The sequence below is a fragment of the Dipteris shenzhenensis genome, chromosome 9 (genome assembly GCF_047967505.1).
Source record: "Dipteris shenzhenensis isolate YYH24624 ecotype China chromosome 9, Dip_SZ_1.0, whole genome shotgun sequence".
Lineage (NCBI taxonomy): Eukaryota > Viridiplantae > Streptophyta > Polypodiopsida > Gleicheniales > Dipteridaceae > Dipteris > Dipteris shenzhenensis.
Genome location: NC_141604.1, coordinates 8,467,366 through 8,491,754, shown reverse-complemented (window position 1 = coordinate 8,491,754; position 24,389 = coordinate 8,467,366). Strand labels below are relative to the sequence as shown.

The 24,389-nt window shown below is 40.5% G+C and overlaps 1 non-coding gene across 1 annotated transcript; it reads left to right on the top strand.

Moving 5' to 3' along the window:
- Positions 1-22,153: 22,153 nt before the first annotated feature.
- On the top strand, positions 22,154-22,225 carry TRNAC-GCA (transfer RNA cysteine (anticodon GCA)). The gene has a single exon. It is a non-coding gene; the product is annotated as a tRNA-Cys (tRNA).
- The last annotated feature ends 2,164 nt before the right edge of the window (positions 22,226-24,389 follow it).

The following is a 24,389-nucleotide window of genomic DNA, read 5'->3' as shown; positions in this document are numbered from 1 at the left end:
CCAAGGAAGTCCCGTCCACAACTCCCTCTCCTATAATCCTCCTGACCTCTTCCGTCCATTTACCTCAGACCAGTTTTGCAAACTTTTGAATTTTTTGCAGGTTAAGAAACTGTGTAGGTGATACATCAAGATATCAATGCGACGGACAGACGATTCAATGATGCAACACTGAGAGCTTTGCGTGCAATAGGAACCTGGGGAGTATGGATTGATTTGCCCGACTGAGAGCCCTGCAGGAACAGGAACTCCTTGCAGCGAAGCAAAGCTGCAAGCAGGCCACCAAGTATGCAAAGCGCGGATTGATGGGCGGATAGGGTGGTCCACGAGGAATGGGTGGTGGGCGATGGGTGTGGGTGGGTGAAGCATCGTCGCGAACAACTTTCTGCCGAGCGAGAGACGATCGCCCAAAAATCATGTCTCGATCTTTTTTGGATCAGACAAACAACTTGCTGCTGCATTTTCTCGCTCTTTTTGTCGAATTCGTGGAAGCCTTTACAATCAAACGACTTTCTGCTGCCTTTCTCTCGCTGTGTTTGTCCGCTTGTCATGGGCTTTCAATCACGCGGCACATTCACTCGGCTCTCCAATTTCCGAACCCCCGATGCCATGTGTATGCATAAGATCTTTGAGAAAGGGGTCATCAAAGCAATGCCATGTGCATGCATAAGATCTTTGAGAAAAGCGTCATGGAACTGATCGATTCGTCATCGATGGGGCGCGTGCAGCACCTCTTTTCCACCGTTGGATCACGATGCATCGATGCTTCTCCATCGTCGGATCACGGTGCATCAGGAATATTCCTTCTTTGAAAATGCCTCAATCAGATGGCTCAATCTGATCTCAGCCAACCACGGATGTTTACGATAACCATTTGTCGTGACTAGCATACACAACCTTTTTTTGCAATTAATTTAACTTAGAGCACATTCCCGCAAGGGGCTCAACTCCACCCAATGGGCGGTGAAATGCTACGCCCAGCAGAAGATGGATTACGTTCTCGCGTCTCCAGATTTGCCAAGCGGAGAGGGAACCTATAATCGAAGGTTTCCCAAAGGACTGTGAACCTTCCAAAAGCTGGGACCCGCAATTATAGAGGTTGGTGAGTAGATTGAAACCGGTTGGGGCAAGTCGAGTTGAAGGTGGCACCGCAGCCCGCTTGGAGAGACGAAAATCCCGTCTCCAGCAGAGCCTTGAAATGCCAGATCTGAGCGGGGCGACCAAAACATAAACGAGTGGGAACCTTCACAGCGTGAGCATTTCACAGCAATTCTACTCACCATTGCCAATGCGGGAATGCGCTCTTAGCACATTCATCTCACTACAATGGAAAGAGCGGTGTTACAATAAGTGTTCCCTTCCGGTTGAATGTCTTGGTTCCTTTTTGTTGCATCTCTAGTTGCGACGGCATGTTTGCAACAAGTCCAAATCTCCGTCTCGAGGTGATTGGCGGGCTCTTGTATGGGGAAGTCCAAAGTAGCTAGCAATCTTCAAACAAATGTGGAAGTCGAGTCCATGGGGACCTACTCCTAGGGGATTTTGAGCCCAATGATCCTTGAACCTTGGTGATAAGCATGATGCCTTGACCGCCAAGCTACTTCCCCACATTCCTAGCTTCAAAACCTTTAACTTGAGCAGAACAAAGCTATGATATTCATTAGGGGATGGTCATGCGCAAGTTTGCAAATTTGCAGAAGTGGCGAGCTGCCAAGGGAGTGGGGTTGATGGAGGGTAAGGGCATGTCACATGAGGTATTGGCTAAGCTAATTTCACTTATCACATTCATGCCAAACTTTAGCTCCACAACTCAAGAAGTAAGCTCCATTGCTCTTCATGCATTACAAACAATTTCCTACAACTAGAGATGAGGCTTCTAATTGGTGGACATATAATAAATGCTTTAATCGAACCTAGTTCTCATGTCACCCCATCTCAAAAGGAGGGGCACTCCTTCTCTTGTTTTTCATAAAGCAATTCTCTACTTTTAGCAAAATAACTCGCTTGATTTCCAAGTTTTTATCCTTCTAGATTTCCCCATTTTGAAGAAACATGTGTAGCTCAAGGATTGTGCCACATGGCATTCAAATGGCCCTTCTCTTCTCCTTGTTGTATCCTTGCTATTATGTGCCATGTGGTAATTTTCTTTTCTCCAGCCTCAATTTTCTTCCCACACTCTTTGCCAATTGCCTTCTCCCTGCACAACAAGGCAGGCAAACCAGTTGATCTCCCTCAAGCTCTCCTTGACGCCATTGCCATATATCGAAGCTTTCTCACAAGAAATTGTGTTGCAACTAATTTCGAAGGCGTTGCTCATGCCTCAAACTCTGATTTGCAGAATCACACATCTTCATCAACAAAAGGTTTTATTTGCAAGCTTGATTTACACATTTTATTTTCCAGTCTCTTTTTGTCGCTCTCACAGGAGTTTGAGTTGATTTGTAGTTTGCTATGGGCATTGTTGGATTTGCAGGATAGCAAGTCTTGGAGGAGGAGATCGAGCATTTGATTAGAAGAAAGGATTGCTTCGCAGGTTTTCTTTGCCAGTCTCTCTTTGTTGGTCTCACTTAATTTGCACTTACTTTAACTCCACACAGCCTTCTATGGAACACCAATGTAGCTAAAGGGAAAGCCCATAGGGATCAAACATGCCATTTCACAAGAGAACCGGAAGAGACTAAATCATACATTCCAAGAGGGCAACATCTCAGAGACTGGAAGGGAGAGATTGATCTCGATCTTTCTCTTTCCATCGATGCATCTCTTTCCATTCAAGGAGAGTAGGATACACCAGGTCTGCATAGTTGTTTTGCTCTATCCATCTTTGCTCTCATTCATATGTGTTTCTGCCATTTCAAGATCTTTTGGTTGGCTTTGATGATGTTTTCAACCTGCATTTGTTGGTTCGATTATGATGGATTTTGGCACAATCTTTGGGAAATCCAAGAGTTCTTGGTCGATAGAAATTCAGTTTCTGAATGTGTTGGATCCTGAATTTGGTTGAACCTAAATGGTGTTTATTTCTTGGTCTTGCATTTTTTCAGACTTTGCCAAAATGAATGGGATTTTTGGAAAGAGAAGCCATTTGCTAGGGGTGTTGTCTATGTGGATTCGAGCTAATTGAAGTCTACTTTCCCTACAGCATTCTAGCTAACCTAATTTGATTGAAAACTGTCACTACGGTAGCATTTGTGTGTAGGAAATAGAGAGGAAATATTTAATCAGCTATAGGTTTAAGTTATAGGGAGCTAAGCCTATGATTCAAGCTGAATGAGATGGCATGATTTGTGAGGCAGAGGGAGAGAGCTTGAGTGAGAGAATCCATGTCAAATTCAAGCTGCAAGATAGGAATTGAGATTGTGTGTGAGAGGAGAGGTAAAGATGATGAGGATGAGATTGAAGCTCTCGGATTCAACTTTATTAAAAAGCTACATAGGGATTTTGAGGGAGAAGAGATTGATTCGGCTAGCCGAAGCTACATTGGGGTTTTAAGGGAGGAGAGATTGATTAGGCTAGCCAATGCTACAGCTATGTTGAATTCAAGTTGTGGGTCCTTAACCCATCGTAGATGGGTCGGGCTACTCATCTATGGCAATGCCCTAACATTGAATTACTTTGCACATGGAAGTGAAGTATAGCCCCCCCTATGGAGTCAATGAAGCCAAAATATTAATGTAGCCCAAAAAACTAGCTATTGGAGGTGTGACCTTGCATACACCAAACCCTACACGAATCAAGTGTGCTTGCTAGATCACCAACGCGAATCAGATTTGGCAATGCTAGTACCATGCATGACCATACTCTTAGAGTTCTTAGTCAACACTTTTCTTGTGTAATCTCTTTCCTTTGATTGTTCCCTATTCTAACATACCTAGGCTGCCACAAGGCCATCGTGAAACATCGGTCTTTTTAATCAAAGCTCTGACTTTCCCAAATAGAAGGTACAAATAGTTGGTGAGGTTTCACAACCACCATCTTTGCTTAAGATCTGATAGTGCATGTCATAAGAAAAAGATAGAAAAAGATGAAAGCAACAAAAGGCATAATGACACGAAAGAAAGGGAGATTGTCTTTCTATTCAATCTTATACAATTGATAATTCAATTCATAGGCCCAATCAATTGGAACACTTTGCCAAAAGCAAGAAAGAAAGAAAAAAGTGAGGTATCACACAACCTCATGCATCTCACAATAAGGTAGAAAAGAAACTGCTAGTGGAAAAGTTTGTGAGAATCATAAGGAAGTAAAGCAATTTTTTCCTTGCACTCAATCTTAAAAATTCAATAGAATATTGGACAAATTATAGGCTCAATCAATTGCATAGCCTTGGAAGTTGGGTGCCAAAGTTCTTATTTCTTTACACGAGGATGGAAGCCTAGTCATTCATGTGCATTCAAAGATTTTGCTTTTGCATGGAGTGTGTGGACTAAGTCGCTAGAAGACATTGTGCACTAGGGAGTTTCAAGAGAAGTTTCTCTAAATTTTGGCATCTTTTCTATCTTTTTAGACCCTTGTATATGTAAATTGGATTTATATTAGAAGGAATACACTTGATGTTATAGACCACATGATATACTTTGCCAAATAGTATTATGGCAAGAGTAAGTCTAGGCAAAACAAAAGTGCATCCACACCATCATGGTATAATTTTGGAGGCAAGATCCGTGAAGTTTGATAAGAACTTCATGGACTTTGTAAAAGCTAAGAAGTTGGAATTGTGTTTCAAGTGCAAAAAGGCATAGCATATCAATGGAGATTGCACCAGTTATTTGTCTCCAAGAAAGGGAGATAAGTTAGTAATCTAACATCAATATACAATAATTTAGTTATTACATAGTTCTTGTGATAGGTGTTCTCAGAAGGTTGCATTTTTTGGCTCCCATGACTTAATCTTAATGAAGTGTTAACTCAGGTTTAACTCATAGGAATACTAGTGCGTGTTCTCTTTGATGATTCCAATACTCACAACTTTGTTGATGTGTCATCGGTGCGAGAGCTCAGTGTACCAATGGAGTGAAGTAGCCACTCTTATATTATTAATAACTTTTTCCAAAGTTGGTTCAACGGTGTGGGATAGAGTGCCCGTCATGCTACCTTGCATATGAGGAGACCATGTCTTTTTGCATTTTTCCAAATCAATTGTATCAACCTTTAGTTAAAATACATTTGGGTTTCATTTTTGCACCACGATAGTTTTGTTATGCTCCCCTTGGTGGCTAAGTTTCATAAGGTGTTTGTCATATGCTCACGTTCCTTATAATCATCTTTTATGCAATGCAATGCAATTGAAGAGTATGATTGTGGTCTTTGATCATGTTCCCCATCTATGCCATATGAAAATACATTTTTTTATAACACCTTAGTTACTCCTACAAAAGGAGGCTTTGCATCCATAATCCAAGTCCATTTTGTTTCAATCACATGGATGGATTTGTGTTGATTGCCTGACTTAACGGTCTCCTTGGGAGTAGCTATCCTTAAGGCATCCCAAGTTGCAAAGAGACTCGCCCCAAGCTAGGCATACCAAATCACTAGCAAACATGTCCAAAGTGGTTGGGAAGATCTTAAGATACCATGGATTTGCACCTAAATATTGGCTAATTCCACTGAGTTAATCCTATTTATGTGCACATCCTGGTCCCTTGAAGATACTATGATGATTGGTAGAATGATTGTTAGCCATGATTGATTGCAAAGGTAGTTCTACTCATTGAGCTATTTCTAGTTCTAGACTTGTAAGTACTTCCACCTAGTTAGTCTTTACTTACTTGGGTAAGACTTTTATGAGTAGGGGATATATGGTGTCCTCCTACTTCAGCTCTTCTAAATGAGGTCTTCTCACTCTACACTAAGCTAGGGTCATTGTTTGCTTGGTTGTATCCATTTTTGTTGAGGTTTAGGGAATTTTATGTATATAGGTATCTTGCATTTCCATAACTTATGCATTGCTCAAAGAAATTTGGCAAACCTGTCTTCAAGTTGTAGTACACATTCCAAACATGTGAAGCATGCATCCTTAAGAGTATAGGATCTAGCAATTTATTCAAAAACATCAAAATTTTGTTTAGTACATACGTGCAATCAAGTAATGATTCAAAAGTACACTATGTGAGCTTTTCCTCAACCCAAGGACACACCTAAACAAGAACATTAAGTATGGGTTAACGGGCCTCCAATGTTGTGCGAAAGTTATGCACACCCATTTGAGGGCATGCTCCATAACCTTTTTTTGATTTGTTGAAAACCAAAACGGCATGAAAATTTACAATCCAAACTAGTGGGACTACTGCATGGTGGTTTTAAAACATTAATAGTTGTTTATATTGGTATCTAGATTTACCCTAGAATGGAAGAAGTTGAAAATGTGCAATTTGATGTGCAAAGATTTTTTTATTAATCCAACACTATTTACAATTTTGAATTTTTCCTTTTTCCATGCACTTGCTTGCTATATGGCTCATAAGCATGCCAAAGGTCATTGCATTTCATAATACATAGCATCAAACCCAATAGCATGCCCTTTGGCCTACTTGTGTTTTGAAGCATTTTAGGCCACATTGCACTTGTTTGGGATATCCAATTCTGCTGACGTGTATTGCTAGAGGGGGAAAACGTAGCAGCTGAAAATTTTGCTACTCCCAAGAATTTTAAATGTTCACTCCTCCCACTCGTCGAATCTTGGAATATTAAGTACCTGCAACCTGCCCCTGCCCTGCAACCTGCATGCACCTAGACGTGACCTTGCGCTATCTTTTGGCACTGTCGTCTTTCGGGTAAGTTTTCTTTTCTTTGCTTGCCTCACAAGCTAGCTTCTCTCTGTTATAGAGGGTCTATTCTGGCAGTTCATTGATCATTGCCATGGTGTTAATGGCAACATGGAGCTTGCCATGGCTTGCAAGAGAAGCAGACAGAGGCTGTGAGATAGGAAAGCTCACAAGCTTGGTTAAGGTACAAAGAAGAGATTGCAGGTTGAGGAAAGCAATGGCACGGTATCAAAACGGCAACAGAATACACTTTGCAATGTTTTCGAAGGGAGAAACAATGAGAAGAAAGAAGACTCCTTGCAGAGCAGTAGTAGGAAGTAGGAAGCAGTTGCAAATGCACGCATTCAATCATTGCCATCATCGAAGTGAAGAACATGAGCTATCGTGTCACGATTGGTGGGAGCATTCAAGGGAGCAACATCAAGCCATCAGGTGAATACCGGTCTCGAGTCTTCACAAGCTTTAGAATGCACCCTAAAGTTCGTAGAGTGACAACCCCACCAACACCTTGGGAGATGCATGCCCAAGAGGCGATGCTCTTAATGTGAGAAATGGCCTACAGAAAGTGAAAGGGGTGCATAGCTTAGATCAACTAGCTGCAAAGAGGGCGACATTAGTTATGTTGCTGTCCCCTGAAACAAAGGAGAAATGGCTTGGGCACACAATATCAAAGATGTTGTCAATCAGAAGGACCAACATGGCTCCAGCAGTTGAATGCAGAGCGAAAGCAATGCATGATCATCCCAATCCAAGAAGTTTGTGGGCTTCAACAGAATGCAAGAAAAGGAGAGACAACCTAAGTGCAGAAGTGATTGCTAGAGTGATGATGTTTTGGCATGAAAATACGAGAGTTTCTCCAAATGGGAAGGACATCTGTAAAAAGCGGACGGGACTCAAGGTGCTTGATACAATGCAGGTCAATCGTTGCCTAAACCAACCCAATGGTTGTTTTGTGATTCAGCTTTGGGATAGTTTACTTGTTTCATTTCTAAACCAAGATAGCTTGGACTTAATGTGATTGTGTCCTAAACCCAGCCCGGTGGTTGGAACATCATGCAACCATGTCTAGTTTAGCTCAAACACCAGTTATGTGATTGTCCTGAACCAGCGTGGTTGAACAAAAATTAACAGCAATATATTTTGCAACAGATTGGCAATATATTGTTATTATCCTAAACCGGACCAATGGTTGGGACATCATGCAACAATGGTTGGTTCAGCTCAAACACCAATTATGTGATTGTCTTGAACCAACGTGGTTGAATAGACATTAGTTATTGACTAGTCCAGTGGTTGAAACTATTGTGTTTCTTAGTATTTTAATTAGTTAAATTTAATTTCCTAATATTCGGGTCATATACCACTTAATTTCTAGACCAGGATGGCTTGGACTTAATGTGATTGTTCAAAACTAGCCCGATGCTTTCGCCCAAAAAAAAAATTTAAACCAGCCCGATGTTGGATTCAAGTCAAACAACAGCCAGTTTATTGATTGACATTGTGGTTGAACAATAATATAGAAATGAAAAGCAATATATTGATATTGTCTAATTGTGAAATTCAAAAATGAAAAGCAATATGTAATTGTGAAATTCAAAAACGAAAAGCAATATACTTGTTATTGCCTAATATGGGATCTTGTGACCATCAAGCTAAACCAGACCAGTAGAATTTCCTATTGTAAGGGTCATATACCACTTAATTTCTAGACCGGGGTGGCTTGGACTTAATTTGATTGTCCTAAACTAGCCCGATGCTGGTTCAAGTCAAACAACGGTTATACTAATTGAGATTGTGGTTGAACAGAATAAAGAAATGAAAAGCAATATATTGGTATTGTCTAATTGTGAAATTCAAAAATGAAAAGAATATATTGTTATTTTCTAATTGAGAAATTCAGAAATGAAAAGAAATATACTTGTTATTGTCTAATATGTGAAGTTGTGACCCTCAGGCTAAACCAACCTGGTAGTTGAAATTGTCACTGTCTTAAACTAGCTCGGTGGTTGAAATTGTGACCATATCCTAAACCAACACAACTACAAATTGCACCCAAAGCGACACTTGCTAACGATGGGAAGGGAAAAAAAAGTGTGTCAGAGTCATTTGGAGACACATGGTCCAAAAAAAAACAATAGAGTTGTTTAACGACTCAATTTTAATATTTGAGTCATTACTAGGGTCTCTCAATTAGTCGCTAGTGGAGTCTCTAAATGAGTCGTTAAAATTGGGTGGCAAAACGACCTTGGTAATGACTCAAATCATTTGTATTCTAGGGTCACGACCCAATGCCGCACCATTTCATCTCTTCCTACTACCATTTGTCCTGCCAATCTCTTGTTGTTGCCATTTCTCCTTCGATCTCTCCTTCAAACTCTCTCATTGGGTTGCTACCTAAGCTGCTTGGTTAGCTTATAGGTATAGGATCATCCCCCTATATGGCTACGTGGCAGCTCTTACAGGACAAAAGGTAGTCGTCTCATTTGAGGCAGTGGCTCAGCCCCTTATAGGGCTATGTGGTAGCCCTCTAAATGCAGTAGGGGGGTTAGAGTCCTAGGAGTAGGAGGTGAACCATGCTTCCATCCTGCCAATTCATCGCCATAACACTATCCCCCCCGATTAGTGGGATAATGAAAACTATAAAAGGACCCCTTATCCCCTCGGATCGTCACCTTAGCAAAAACAACCAAACTCTGTTAGTTTTCTACCAAAATTCCACAGTTTCGTGCCCCTTCCATACTGCCCACTAGCCTCCATTTGAATGTCCTCTGCCTCTTCCTCCTACACAGACTCATTCGTTACATGCCTGTCCTCCTTCTTCCCAATGAATCTCAAAAATGAATTCTTCAAATTCAAAAGGGAACTCGGTCTCCACCCCCCAAATCTAGCACCTGCCAATCCATTGCCCACCATCAGCCCATTTGGGTTCTAGAGCATGCCCTTGGGATCAATCAAGATGCCGTCAAGCATACCTGCAAGTGAATTTCAAACCAAGGAGGAGATCAATACTCAACAAAACTCTCAAGAGCCATCAAAAATGGCTACCATCCCACATTCTCAATCATCCAGGAAGCGCATGCCATCTTCAGCACAGGGAGAATACAAAGTTGTAAGGACATTGGCACACTATCCGCTCAGTGAAGTCTAGCTCTTGCAACTTAACAGCTACACCATTCACTCCAAATATGTGTATGAGGGTCAGGATTATACCCTCTATTACCACAATGCGGCCACATACCAAGCGCTGAAGGATCCAGAGGTGCAAGCATCCTTGGTGATGATAGGCCTCAAGCCAGTCGCGGACCAAACTACCAGGCCACTTTAACATGAATCTTCTCGGGGAGTTCATCGTCACTTACAATTCAAATTTGTAGGCCTGCGTACTCTGAGATGCAACAGGGGACCCCCCACTCCCACCACCTCAATGTGGATGTGGTGTGCACTACCTTCAACCTACTAGTAGTTGTGCAAAAGTATATGCACAAGAAGAATCTGCATGAGCCCCTCGGCAAAATCTGCAAAAACAATAGAAAGAAAATCAAGGGTTGCATCCACTTCTCATAGCTCATAGTGCAAGAATTGCATAAATTGGCAAGAGTGCTCTAGCTGTTGACACAAGTCAAACATATGGACCACCATCAGTTTATAGTGTCGAACATCCTTGCCAAACTAGTAGAGCCACAAGTCACAAACTAGGCAGACTATTTCCGCACTCAGATGAGGGAGGACCTGAAAACACATGGCAATGTGTTGGGAAACCCAATGCTTTACATGCCCATAATTTACCGCATGTTGGAACTGCAGCCACCAGTCAGATATGGGCTAGCCAACAAAGAAGCCATAGGAGACGTTCCAATAGAAGAAGAGACAGTGGTGGCTAATCCCAAAAGGCTCAGGATTGATCCAAGTGCAACGCCATCAGGCTGCCCTACTCAACAGCCACTCGACAGTCAACTGAGGGAGCAATATGAAGACCATTAATTGCAGGAATTCTTGGAGAGACAGAGATGCCTCGAGGCCTCAAACCATCAATCCAAAGGCAAGGCGATAATCCAGGACCCCATTGATGTGGAAATGTTTCAAGGGGAAGATACAGTAAATATTGGCCTCCACCACGGGGTAGAAAATATTCCCCCTACCTCCTCTGCCCCCCAGACTATAGCCACCACCACCGTATAGGCCCAAGAGGCAAGCCTATGTTAAGGGAGATGAGCATGTAGAGTAAGCGACAACCTGTGTGAGAAGAGGATAGAGGTAAGGGGTCATGAATGCTTGAGTGATGAAGCCAAAAGTATGGAGGCATGAAAGTAAGCGAAAGAGCATTGCTACGAGCGAGCACTTAAATAGAATCCAACAAGAGGATAATGATTGATCAAGAACAATCGTGGGCACTTGAGCATGGGAAAGGTTGTGGGAAAAAAACATGGCTGTGAAAAATGGCAAGTGGGTTTTGTTTAAGAGGTTTATTTAAGTGTTGCACATGCTAAATTGAGAGCAAAAGGGGAGGGAGGGTTTTTATGTGGAGATTTGAGGGGGTACGAGGATAGAATGTGTTGTGATCTCTCTAAAAGGAGGATCAAGAATGGTAAGGGGGGTTTCTTATTTTCATCAATTGCTATAAAGAAGGCAAAAAAGAGAATCATGAGCAAGTAAGGGTAGGGATCTTGATTAGCACTGCCCCGCTAGGTGAGGTTCCCGTCTAAAGCGGACTTTCTATGAGTGAAATTTACTCTTGGAAAGGAAACTTTCAAAAAGAGAAGTTGAGGCACCCTGTGACAATCTCTCGAAGCATCGATACCCTCTCCTATCTAAGTTGGATTTCGTTTACAGCATTTTGAGGCCGAGCTCTTCACGCTTTTCGTTTTCTATTTGCACCTTGCGTTTGCTTTGCATTTCGACAATTCCATGCTGCTTGGGCTAGGTTTCCTGCCACTCAAGCTCCCTTAGGGTGATTTTTCTCGCAAATGAACGATATCGTAGGCGGACGATCATGGAAGCTTGTGCAATAGACACGCTCAGCACCCTGCTAAGCCAAAGCAAGGTGCTTTGAATCAGGGCCTTCTACGACACTTTTCATGACCTTGGCAATGCATATTTCATAAGAATGAGCAACGACTCCTGCGGATCTTTTGTTGCCTGCTGTATGTATCCTGCATGCGCAGCAAGGAAATGATCCTCTTGCTGGTCCAAATTGGAGACTCGGAGTTCCAATTCGATACAAGCACAAGCTCCTGTCACTCCATTCGTAGAGGTAATCGACAGTGTGGCTAACACAAAGGGAAGAGATTTGTCACTAGCTCTTCGAAGCTCGAAACTCCCTCGTTGAAGCCTCAACTACACCTACACCCGCGACATGTAAAAGAAGCGGCACAGAGAGAAAGCTGAGTTTTGCCAATATCCAATTCGAGCTGGATGATGAGGATGCTCATGAATTAATCTTGGCTCATCAACATCATGCCTTCCAAGGTGATGTTTGCTCAGCCCTGCAGCGACATATTGCTTCCCTTCCCACCTTTACACCTTTCCCCCGAACCCACCCTTCTTCGTCACTGTCCCTTCTCCTTCCCTGGCACCCACCCACAAAAAGAGAATGGTCTGGGCAAGCCGTCTCTTGCAACAACTGATCCAGAGCAGAAGAGTCGCAAGGTGCAGGGACGGGGAAAGGAGGGCTGAGGCAAAGCTGCAGAGTATGATAGGCGAGGGCAGGAGAAAATAATAGAGGCAAAGGCAAAGGGGTGGGGGGGGGGAGACAGGCACACACTAGGCTGGCCGATCAAAGGGGGTTTAAGAGCTGGCTATGGCGGATCCTATGCACACAGAGAACAAGGCTAGTCAATTGAGCTAGTGCCTTCAAAAAGAATTTCAACATCCAATCCAAACCAATCAAAAGATCAAAGAAAAGGGGAGGGGTTAAACAAAAAGGAGGGATTACTACCTATAGTAAGTTAAGGGAGGTTCTCATTATGCACACGTGCATGTGTGTGTGTGTGTGTGTGTGTGTGTGTGTGAGAGAGAGAGAGAGAGAGAGAGAGAGAAGCGGTGCAATTAACAAGTAGACTATAACAAGGCTAAAAGGAATTCATAGGAATCAAAATGTATAAATAAAAAAAGGGGGCTCGCATTAGGAGCTATGTGTCCCTTGGTATTGGAGCTTAGTGCTCTTTAGCATGGTATTAGAGTAGTAAAGATCCTACCTGGTAGGTAAGAGAGATGAACGTGTGTCAATTTATGTTAGCTTTTCAAAATTAATGAAGCCAATGTGTGTAGGGGATCGACTATGTGTCAGGGATTCTATTTCTTGCATCCCCATAAGCTCACATTTTGAAATTTGTGTCAAGGTTGCATTAAACGCTTGCATAGGTGTATGTGCAAGGTTTGGAACTGAGGGTGTGTCCCTGTGTTTGTTGTCATCTATGTGGTTTGTTGAGTGAGCATATAAATCTCAAGTGAAGGATGTGTGACTCTTTCTGTTCAAGTTGTTGAGTGCAATCTTGTGTTTATAGAGTGCTTCTTTTTTTAAAAGAGAACCATGGCGGGGCCACATGCAGTAGAAGCTGACTCTGATTTTGATGGGTCAAATAGGGGTGATGCCTCGTGGAGAATGTGTTGTGCAAGGACACGGATGCCTATTGTTGTAGAAAGGTCATGTAGAGACCTTACACATCTCAAGGATATCAGATTACGCACAGCATTGAGAATGTGTTGTGCAAGGACACGAATGCCTATTGTTGTAGAAAGGTCATGTAGAGACCTTACACATCTCAAGGATATCAGATTACGTACATCATTGAGTGCATCAAAGAACACTGACCAAGATCAGATTCTGATGCATCATAACATATGTGTTGTAGACGTGATTGGTTCACAAAACTTGACCCAGTCAAGGGAGCTCTAGATGTTCATCATCTAGGAGACAATCATCCACTTCTTGTTAAGGGAACTGGTGAAATCCCAATCCGACTTCCAAATGGAAAGTAAAAGTTTATCATGACAATCATCCACTTCCTGTTAAGGGAACTAGTGAAATCCCAATCCGACTTCCAAATGGAAAGTAAAAGTTTATCTATGACATCCTTTATGTGCTAGGCCTTGCCATGAATCTATGGCCAATAGTGCAGTGTGCTGATCAGAAGATTTGGACCTTCTTTGATGACGAGAAGGTGCTCTTGTTTACTCAGATAGAGATCATTGCACACGGTGTGAGAGATGCCATTTTCTATAAGATGGCAGTCCCCTGGCAGTCTTAAATCCTAGGCAGAGAGTGTGCATGATGGAGCATATAGACTCTTAGTTATGGCACCAAAGGTATGGACACCTTAATTTCAGATCCATGTAGTTGCTTGCATGCAAGAACATGGCGACGGCACTTCCTGCAATGACAATGGGTGATATATGTGAAGGATGTCATTATGGGGAACAACATAGCCTTTTTCAAAGGGTGAGGCCACAAGTGTCAAGAGACCATTGGAGTTGGTTAACAATGATATTGCAAGGTAAATGGCTGATAGGCCATCATTTGGTGGAAGCAAATATACTGTCACATTTATTGATGACTATAGCAAGAAGATATTTGTCTACACCATGAAGATGAACTACTTGAAAAGTTTAAAGAGTTCAAGACTATCACAGAAAACCAGTCAAGTTGCCAAATCAAATGCCTACAATTTGACAATGGGGGAGAATACACCTCAAAGGAGTTTACCGGTTTTTGCAAGTAGTGGGGAATATGTCGATAGTTTTCTTTTCTCAAAAACACATCTGAATGGGGTAGCGGAAAACAAGAATTGCACCATTGTTGAATTCGCAAGGAGTATGTTGCAAACAAAGGATATGCCTAACAAGTATTGGACAGAAGCAGTTTGCACAATGGTTTATTTTTTAAACCGGTCCCCCACTAGTGCTTTACATGATATGATACCGGAGGAAGCATGGACTAGATGTAAGCCAAATGTCTAGCATCTCAGAGTGTTTAGATCAACTATCTATGTTCATCCACAGAATGTGGGATATTGGATGACATGCTACCTAGCATCAATAGGAGCAGTCCACAGAGTGGGGGAGTATCTCTTAGAAATTCTGAAAATCAGAGGGAGAATGCATCTCAAAGTCATGCTGACCAAGAATCCTCATCATCCAAGTAGATGCCAAGGTGGTCTAAGAAGCTAGTGGATGAAGTAGACGGCATTGTTAAGGACTTGAAGCCCAGAAGGGTGCAAATAGCCTATAGGTGTTGTGTCGCACAGGTCAAAGGACTCGTTAACTTTTGAGAGGCAGTCAAATCCAAGAACCCTGGGTTGATGAAATGGAAGAAGAGTATAATTGCATTTTGAAAAATGAAGTTTGGGAGTTTGTGGAACCACCCAAAGGAAATAATGTCATCGGCTGCAGATGGATCTACAAGGTCAATAAAAAAGATGATGGGAGTGTAGACCAAGGCGAGACTGGTTGCAAAGGGTTATGCTCAAAAGGAGGGCATTGACTATGAGGAGACATTTGCACTAGTGGCTAGGATGAAGATCACCATCTGTCTCATCCTGTCTCTTGCTTGCAGTATGGGGTTGCATTTGCATCAGATGGATGTCAAGTCGGACTTCTTGAATGGAGACATGTAAGAAGAGGTTTATATGTAGCAACCACAAGGATTTGTGGAGAAAGGATCTGAGCACTTAGTGTGCAAGTTAAAAAAGGCACTCTACGCTCTCAAGTAAGCCCCAAGGGCTTGGTATAGCAAGATTGATAGTCAATTCAGAGAACAAGGGTTCAAGAGAAGTACTTGATCATGGAGTGTATGTGAAGAGAAATGCAGATGCTCTCACAATCATAACACTCTATGTGGATGACCTCATTATAGCAGGCAACAACAATAAGCTGATCAAGGAGGTCAAGGTCAATCTTCGCAGACAATTTGAAATGCATGATCTAGGATTCTTGCATTACATATTGGGTGTTGAGATAGAACAGATAGAGGAAGGCATATTTATGATCTAAACAACGTACATTGATTCCATGTTGGAACATTTTGGGATTTTGAATGCCATACCTCTTAGTACACCTATGGAGACCTAGCATAATATGCTAAAGATGCAGAGTGCAAAGTTTTTAGATCCTACACTTTACTGATAGGCAGTTGGTAAGCTCATCTTCTTGATGACATTGACATTGCCAGATATTTGCTATGTAGTAGTGTTGTTGAGCTAGTCCATGGAAAAGTCGTGTGTCCACCATTGGAATGGGGTGAGGCAGATATTTAGATAACTTAGTGGGCAGCCAATCATAGGCTAGCATATCTGAAGTAGAGCCCATATGCAGAACCAAAGCTTAAAGGGTTTTGTGATGCAAATTGGGGAGGTGGCCCCAAACGCAAGTCTACTTCAGGGTGCATTTTATGCTAAATGTTCATTGTGTAGCTTGGAATAGCAAGAAGCAAGCCACCGTGGCATTGTCTATAGTAGAGGCTAAGTAAATATTGCTTGCACGGTGTGCATGCGAAGCAATTTGGCTTTGAAGGCTCTTGGAGGATCTTGGTGCAATCCAAGATGGTGCTACCATGATCTTTTGCGATACCAAAGTGCCATTGCCTTGGCAAAGAATCAAAAAGATCATGAATGGTCAAAGCACATTGACATCTGCTACCATTTCATACGACATTAGGTGGAAGAAGGAATTGTTCAACCAATTCGCTATCTCTTCGAGGACCAAGCCGGCTAATTTGATCACAAATGCCTTGTCCCAAGAGAAGTTTTAGAAGTACAAGTCCTACCTATCTCTTTGCGATATAGAGACCATCCAATGATGAAGGAGTGTTGAAGTATGGTCATTAAACTAGTTATTGATCATGTACATATGGTAGACATCATATGTGGATATATGTATGTATGGGTAGATGGTTAGGACTATAGCGAACTCTAGAAGGGATCCCAAGTCCTTGTGTGAATAGTCCTTATGGACTTAGGGGAACCCACTTATGGTTCAATATGTATTGTATCATGTTCATCTGTTTGGTAGAGAATGTAGAGTGTACATTTGTAGAGTTTGTTGTGCCTCTGTGTGATCATTCTCATTTCCCTCTTTACTATGTGCATTGAGTGTCTTGGGCTGTGTGTCTTGTTGGGATGTGTGTCCGCATTAGGAGCTATGCGTTCCTTGGTATCAGAGCTTAGTGCTCTTTAGCAGATCCTTGGTCATTCCTTTAGGAAAGTTACTTGAAGATAAGTACTTTATCTATAAATTTGCATTAAACAAGTGGTCATTCACCCTCCAACATCAATCTAGAACAAAAATCTACAACAACATGCCTCTGCTAGTTGTATGTTGTATTCAAGATTAAACTATTCCATCACACAAATTTTCCATTCAATATGATATGGGATAATTTCGTTTTGCATTTCCTACCAGCATTGGGCCAACATCATTGGGATTCTTGGTTGGCATGGTCGTGGATTATGTGGGTGTAGATCTTGTCACCTTGCATTCAAAGATACTTGATTGTACAGATATAGCATGCAAGAATTCACCATCACTTCTTGCATTGCTCTTGATTTCCCTATAATGTCCCTTACATTCATGGACCTCAACAAAATCATTTGCAATAGTTTCCTATTTTGCTTCCATCTTCCTATCATTAGTATGCTAATCTACCCTTAGGCTTCAGTTTGTAAATTATTCTATAGTATCTTTAACATGGCACTAAAGTTCGAAACATTAGATTCTCTACTTGAAACCTTTCATACGACATTAGGTGGAAGAAGGACTTTAGCAAGCCACCGTGGCATTGTCTATAGTAGAGGCTAGGTACATATTGCTTGCACGGTGTGCATGTGAAGCAATTTGGCTTTGAAGGCTCTTGGAGGATCTTGGTGCAATCCAAGATGGTGCTACCATGATCTTTTGCGATACCAAAGTGCCATTGCCTTGGCAAAGAATCAAAAAGATCATGAATGATCAAAGCACTTGACATCTGCTACCATTTCATACGACATTAGGTGGAAGAAGGAATTGTTCAACCAATTCACTATCTCTTCGAGGACTATTTCCTACATTAGGAGAAGAAGGTTTGGATTGTCTCAACATTTCCTACCAGCATTGGGCCAACATCATTGGGATTCTTGGTTGGCATGGTCGTGGATTGTGTGGGTGTAGATCTTGTCACCTTGCATTCAAAGATACTTGATTGTACAGATATAGCATGCAAGAATTCACCATCACTTCTTGCATTGCTCTTGATTTCCCTATAATGTCCCTTACATTCATGGACCTCAGCAAAATCATTTGCAATAGTTTCCTATTTTGCTTCCATCTTCGTATCATTAGTATGCTAATCTACCCTTAGGCTTCAGTTTGTAAATTATTCTATAGTATCTTTAACATGGCACTAAAGTTTGAAACATTAGATTCTCTACTTGAAACCTCTAATGTTGAGTATGCAACTCAAGGGGGTCACTCATAAACATGTAACATAGCATGTTAGTGCATAGAGAGGTATTTTTTTAATAGGTGGCCTTACATGCCATTTACATACATGAGGAGATTTATAAAATAGCAACTTATTGTAATTTATATGTGTAGATTTATGTAGGGGTATCTAAGTTTTAAGATTAAAAAGTGTATACATGCAAGATGGGGTTAATCAATCACATGACAAGATACTTTTCCTTGGATGACAACCATTGATATTGCCATTTTGTATACAATGTTGATTGTTATAAGACCAATGTTGGTAAGCTAGTGTAACACAAGTTTGGATTATTGTGGAGCACAAGACACTAATTATTTCATGAAGCACTTTCCCTTGATTAATAAGGATATGCTAACATTATTTGGACCCAATTTGTTAAGGAAATTAATACTTTCTCTATTCTATTCAATATAAATTTCATGCATTGCAAGTATAGTTGCAAGTATAGTTTGTTAAAAAGATGCTCAATGTAAAGGATACAACCACTTAAATGTGTTGGCATCTCTGGAAATATGTTATTGATGCACAATCACTAACACAAATGGGTTGAGTTTTTCTTTACAACGGGATTTAGCATGTCAATGATAGAAAAGGGAGGATCCATATTGTAAGTCATTTGACCATGATGGTGGAATTGAATTAATCCCAAGAAATTGAAGCTTACGGTACTCAATAGTAGTTGTCTCTAGTGAAGTTGCTAACACTATTCAGGGAAACTACCATCTCTCTCCTATAGGTACTAAAGGTGCTTTGGTCCTACTCATGCCTCCCAAAGGGCGAGAATTCGCATCCAATATTCAAGACTTGATTAATGTGCATGTGGAAGATTCTCACTCTTAAACTTTGACCCCTGAATTAGTCCCCTCATAGAAAATCAAAGAAAGATCCCAATCAAATTTGGTGGTGTCCATGTTCTTATGACTTTGGAGTAGGACACTCTTCTAAATATATCTTCATTTGTGTAGAGACTTATCATAAGTACTTGATGTAATTGCAATAGGAACGCGTAGAGTTGGTCAAAGGAAAGGTTTCAACAATTGAGAAGTCCAACAATAACTAGTGCATTAAGAACAAGGATGGAACCAAATGTTGGGATGGTAGGTTAATTTGATCAATGGGATCTTTTGGCCATTTTAATAAAATTTAGTGCCCTAGTCTTGACATTGGAACATAAAAAATCCCAAGATTTTTGAATTGTTGTAGATATGCAAAATGGGTGAATATTTAGATTTGATAGCATCACTACTACTGAAGTCCACCAATAGGTAGTGCATCAAGAACAAGCGTGAACCAAAATGTCGAGATAATAGATTGATTTGGTCAATAAGAAGCCTTTGGAAATATTAATGAAATTTTAGTTCCCTATGGTCGGCATCAAAATATATAAAATCCCAACATTTGGGAATTGTTCTAGGTATACAAAACAAGTGAATGTTCTGACTTGATAGGTGGCTAAGCTTTGGTTGTATAGGAACTCCAACCACAAACACACTAATACGGTGGTTCAAAGACTTTTCTTAATGTCAAGAAGCTCATAGATAGCATGATGCACACTCCATTACTAATCATTATGTAGGTCTAGTTGGAATCCTTCATATTGGAACATAAATGAGGCAAATGGTTGTAAGTGATATCCACTAAATTTGTTTCCTTGTTGCACCTGTATGCTCATCTTATTCTTGAAACAGGTAAGTTTTAGAAAAATCAAATCACAAAGATGTCCTCAGGAAAATTGAGTAGAGACATCCTCAATTGCTTGACTTACTTAGCAATCTATGAAATTGTGAAGCATGTATTTTGTTATGGATTGACCGAAGTGATCTATAAGCTCTTATGGTCGAGTGGTCTTATAGAACAATAGCCATCTCTTTTAGTCAACCATTCCAAAGCTCCTCCATTTTGCAACAATAGGGTTGTCTACCTTGGATCCATTTACGTTGGATAAAGTGCTCCTCCTCCTACCATATTATGGGAATTTCCCACAAATCTATTCAATGTGGTCCCTCTAAGTCTCCCTTTGAACAAATCAATGGCTCCCACGCAGACCTTAGGCTATCAAAATTTTGTTCCCTTGCAATAGACGATGAGGAGTCATGTGGCGAACAAACAGGACAACATGTGGGAGACATGGGCATTTGTCTCCATGTAGAGATGATTTAGCATGACCACATCTCAATTCATTCAAGGATTACTGGTTAAGTCAAAGTTTATGTGTGTTTGTAGTAGTATACATTCATGCCTTTGAGTCTTTGTAAGTACATAATAGAGCTTGCAATCCTCAAACATCTTCTGCCCAATCCTTACGTTAATACTCTTAGCCATAAATCTCATGTATAGCTTCATCTGTTCATCTACAAAATGTAGAAAGTACATTGTAAACCAATAGCTTCAAGAACATTCACTATGTTTGCAATATTCTTGTTTGAAAAAATTCTAAAGATCGAGGGAAATGAACTTCCATGACACTAAGAACATTAGTTCACTATAAGAAAACCCACAATACACACAAAATATATTCATAAACCTAGCAAGCCACTGTTTAATGGTTAAATTTTCATAACTCTAGGTATTTTTAATAATTTTTAGATCAAATCATTGTTTTTGGAGCACGTGGCTTCAAAGTGGATTGCATTAAAGAGCATTCCAATGTTAACTAAATGTCCTAGTATTTTCTAGTATTCCCTTAATTATGACTATTTTGGTAGCAAGAGACATCGTAAAAGATTATTTTTTTAGTTTACATTTTGCATTTTTCCATTAAGATGTTAATAATATTAAGGTTTAGATTTGACTTTTGCAAAGATTGTCAAAAATGAAATCTAAAATTACATAACATTCTTCAAGACATAGGCTTTCTATCATGGTTGAAAATATGAAATTTGCATAAGTTTTTTTCACGACATGGGCTTTCAAAACTCAAAGAAGTCCATCAAAGATGAGCAAAGGAATCAAATTTCTCTACAAGGATAAAAAGTACAATATCTAAATCATAAAATTAGCCCCCTACTAGTTCACTAAATGAATCATCCTTGATTACCTCAAAACATGGTAAATATAAGTAAACATTAGCTTAACCATCCTTGATTACCTCAAGGGGTTAACTATGTATAAACCCTATCTATCACGTGCGTTGAAAGCCTAATTGTAAAACTCATGAATGAAACACACCCTTTTTCTACCCAATCTTTATATGCCCATGGAAACCCCCCCTCCTCTTCGAGCTAGGAACATAAGTAAACATGAACATGAGGGACTACTCTCTCTCCTAGTTCATTTTAGTAAAACCTTTCCTATCCCAACACATCAAGTCCGTCCCTACTAATGTTCTAAGTTAAGCCTTAACAAAGTAATACCATTCTTTGCAGTGCTTGTGTGTATGCTAAATCCAACAAAATGATACGATTCTTCCGTTTGATGCAATAAATGTGGATTTCAAAACAAATAAAATTTTAGGATTTTAGAAGGTTAATGCATGAGAAAAATGTGCAAGAAATAGGCACTCTGCTAGTGTCAAAAGAACAATCAGGTGAAATCCGAGAAAGATGCTTTGCTAAAATTTGAGGAGATGACAATATCCCATCCTCTAAAGCCCCTTTTTGGAGGTCCTGAACCATCTACAGTGGAGGCAAACTGTACACACATGTAATGCTTGTGCCATTTCATTTTGAATAATAGCTTTCCTTCATTTGTCTCCATTGCATGCATTGCGGGGCAATTGAATCTCTTTTTATTTTTTTCCTCTTTTAAGTAGTTAAATCATGTTAAAGCACTCATGGTATTATAGCAGAAGTAGCATTAAGATCACAATATTCAAGCGTTGTCGAAATTAGTGCCCACACTCTTTTGACTGCCTATATTAAATAGTTTTGAGGTGATCGCCTTTTTAACTCGGATTCTGAAAAAGATAATCTTAAAACATATCTCTGTCGCCCTCTACTCTGGGTGTATAGCTCAGTGGTAGAGCAATCGGCTGCAGTCCGATAGGTCACCGGTTCGACCCCGGCTGCGCCCTACCAAACCAAATCTACTTTGAATCAGAACAGACTTAATTTTTTGAGGTACTAATGACTTTGAATATCCAGTGGGCATGCACTAACGCTATGAGATGTACTTCGTAATGGGATTTTTTCTTGTAAGTTAGCGGACGAAACCTGAAGAGAAGGTAAGTCTTCTGCCATTTTGGGTTGCGTTAGATTGATAAGAAAGAAGAGGTGGTAAGGGTTCCTGGCAGTTGAAAAGTGCAGGCAATAACTTACAGTTGCTGCTATGGCAAATCCTAAAATGAAAAATAATTACATACGCAATAGCATAGATATTGCACTAATTTAATATGCTAAAAAAATACCTTCAAAAATGCAAGTCTGTGATCCGATTGAAGCATTGTCCTGCAACTATTTTAGCGAGAAGTATCCTTCCTCTATTCCTTGCAAAGGGTATGACGTTGCTTTGTACTTATATTGGAACCTTCAACTAGGTCCTTTGCCGACTGAGGTTAGCTTCTTGTTTATTGTCAAATTGATGATACAGAAATAGAAATCACGAGCTCATCAGTGATCATAATGAGCACGAGTGTTGGATCAGATAAAAGAGAGAATTCTTTCACAGTAACAATCTGTGATCCGATTGAAGCAAGGAAACATTTACTGCCCTTTTAGCCTGTAGCCACATTAGCAAGAGGAATGTCAATACCGGTGGGCAAAGGCCCACGTAGAATCCTTCACCCAGTTTCATAATCCAAATATCCTGAATCAGGAAATGTCTTATTTTGAAGGGAAACATTAGCTAGCTTTGATACTCTTCCAAACAATACCTTCCAAGGCTATTACCTTGTACAAAGTTTCCTTTTCTCAGGTTTCCCCTCTCTTCTTAAGCTCATTGCTTTGGGGATGTACCGTTGCAGATAATTCTAATTTTTTAACCTTGGAAACATACTAGTTGGATGAATGTATATCTAGATATATGCATGTGTGTGTGTGTGTGTCTGTGTGCCCAAACCGTCAAATGACTTACAAAAAGAGCTCCAAGGGTCTGCGTTTGTTTCCTACATATATTGGAATATTCAATTATAGCCAAACACCATCATTGCTCACAATGAATACAAGTGCGGGATTATGTAAAAGAGAAAATTCTATCACAGTAGCAAGGATGCCATAGATATGCATTATTCAAGTGTGTCATCCAATGAAAGCAATGGAACATTTGCTGCCTTTAGCCTGTAGCCACTCCAGAGACAAATCTAAATACCGGTGGACACACGCAGTCACTTAGAATCCTTCCCCCATGAAATCAAACATTGTTTCTTTGACCAGATATCATGATTTTGAAGGGAAACATTAGCTACGCAACAGGAAACTGTAAAACTCTTATAAACAACTGCCCTTCCAAAGCTATCCTTGCCTCTATTCCTTGTACAAAAAACTATTTCTTTAGGCGAACTGCTGCAGTCCAAATTTGTAAGATTGGAAGCATACTAGAATGTACATCATATATGTGCCCACATCATCCATATGGCATACCAAGAGGTCCAAAGGGTATGCCATTGTTTTGTAATTAGATCCTTTACCGGCTATGGGGCAGCTTCTTGTTTACTAGTGAGTCTGCCAAACTGATGATACAGACATAGAAGATCACTAGCATCATCATTGCTAATAAGAGTACGAGTGTGGGATCAGATAAAAGAGAGAATTCTTTCACAGATAGCAAGCATGCCATGGATATTGCATTGATTTAATGTGCTTAAAAGTAGCAAGCATGCCATGGATATTGCATTGATTTAATTTGCTTAAAAGTAGCTTCAAAAATGCAAGTCGGTGATCGGATTGAAGCAATGGACCCTTTAGCCTGGAGCCACATCAGCGAGAGACAAATCTATTCCTTCTGTCAATACCGGTGGGCACATGTAGTAACTTAGAATCCTTTCCCCATGAAGTCAAACATTATTTCATTATCCAAATATCCTGAATCAAGAAATGCCTTAGTTTGAAAGGAAAACATTAGCTACATCACAAGAGCTTTGAAATTCTTCCAAAGAATAAATCGACTGCCCTTCCAAAGCTATCCTCGCCTCCATTCCTTGTACAAATAACTCTTTCTTTAGGTTCCTTGTTTCTTCTTGAGCTCATGCTTTGGGAAGCTACTCTGCAGTACAAGTGCAGGATCAGATAGAAGAGAAATTT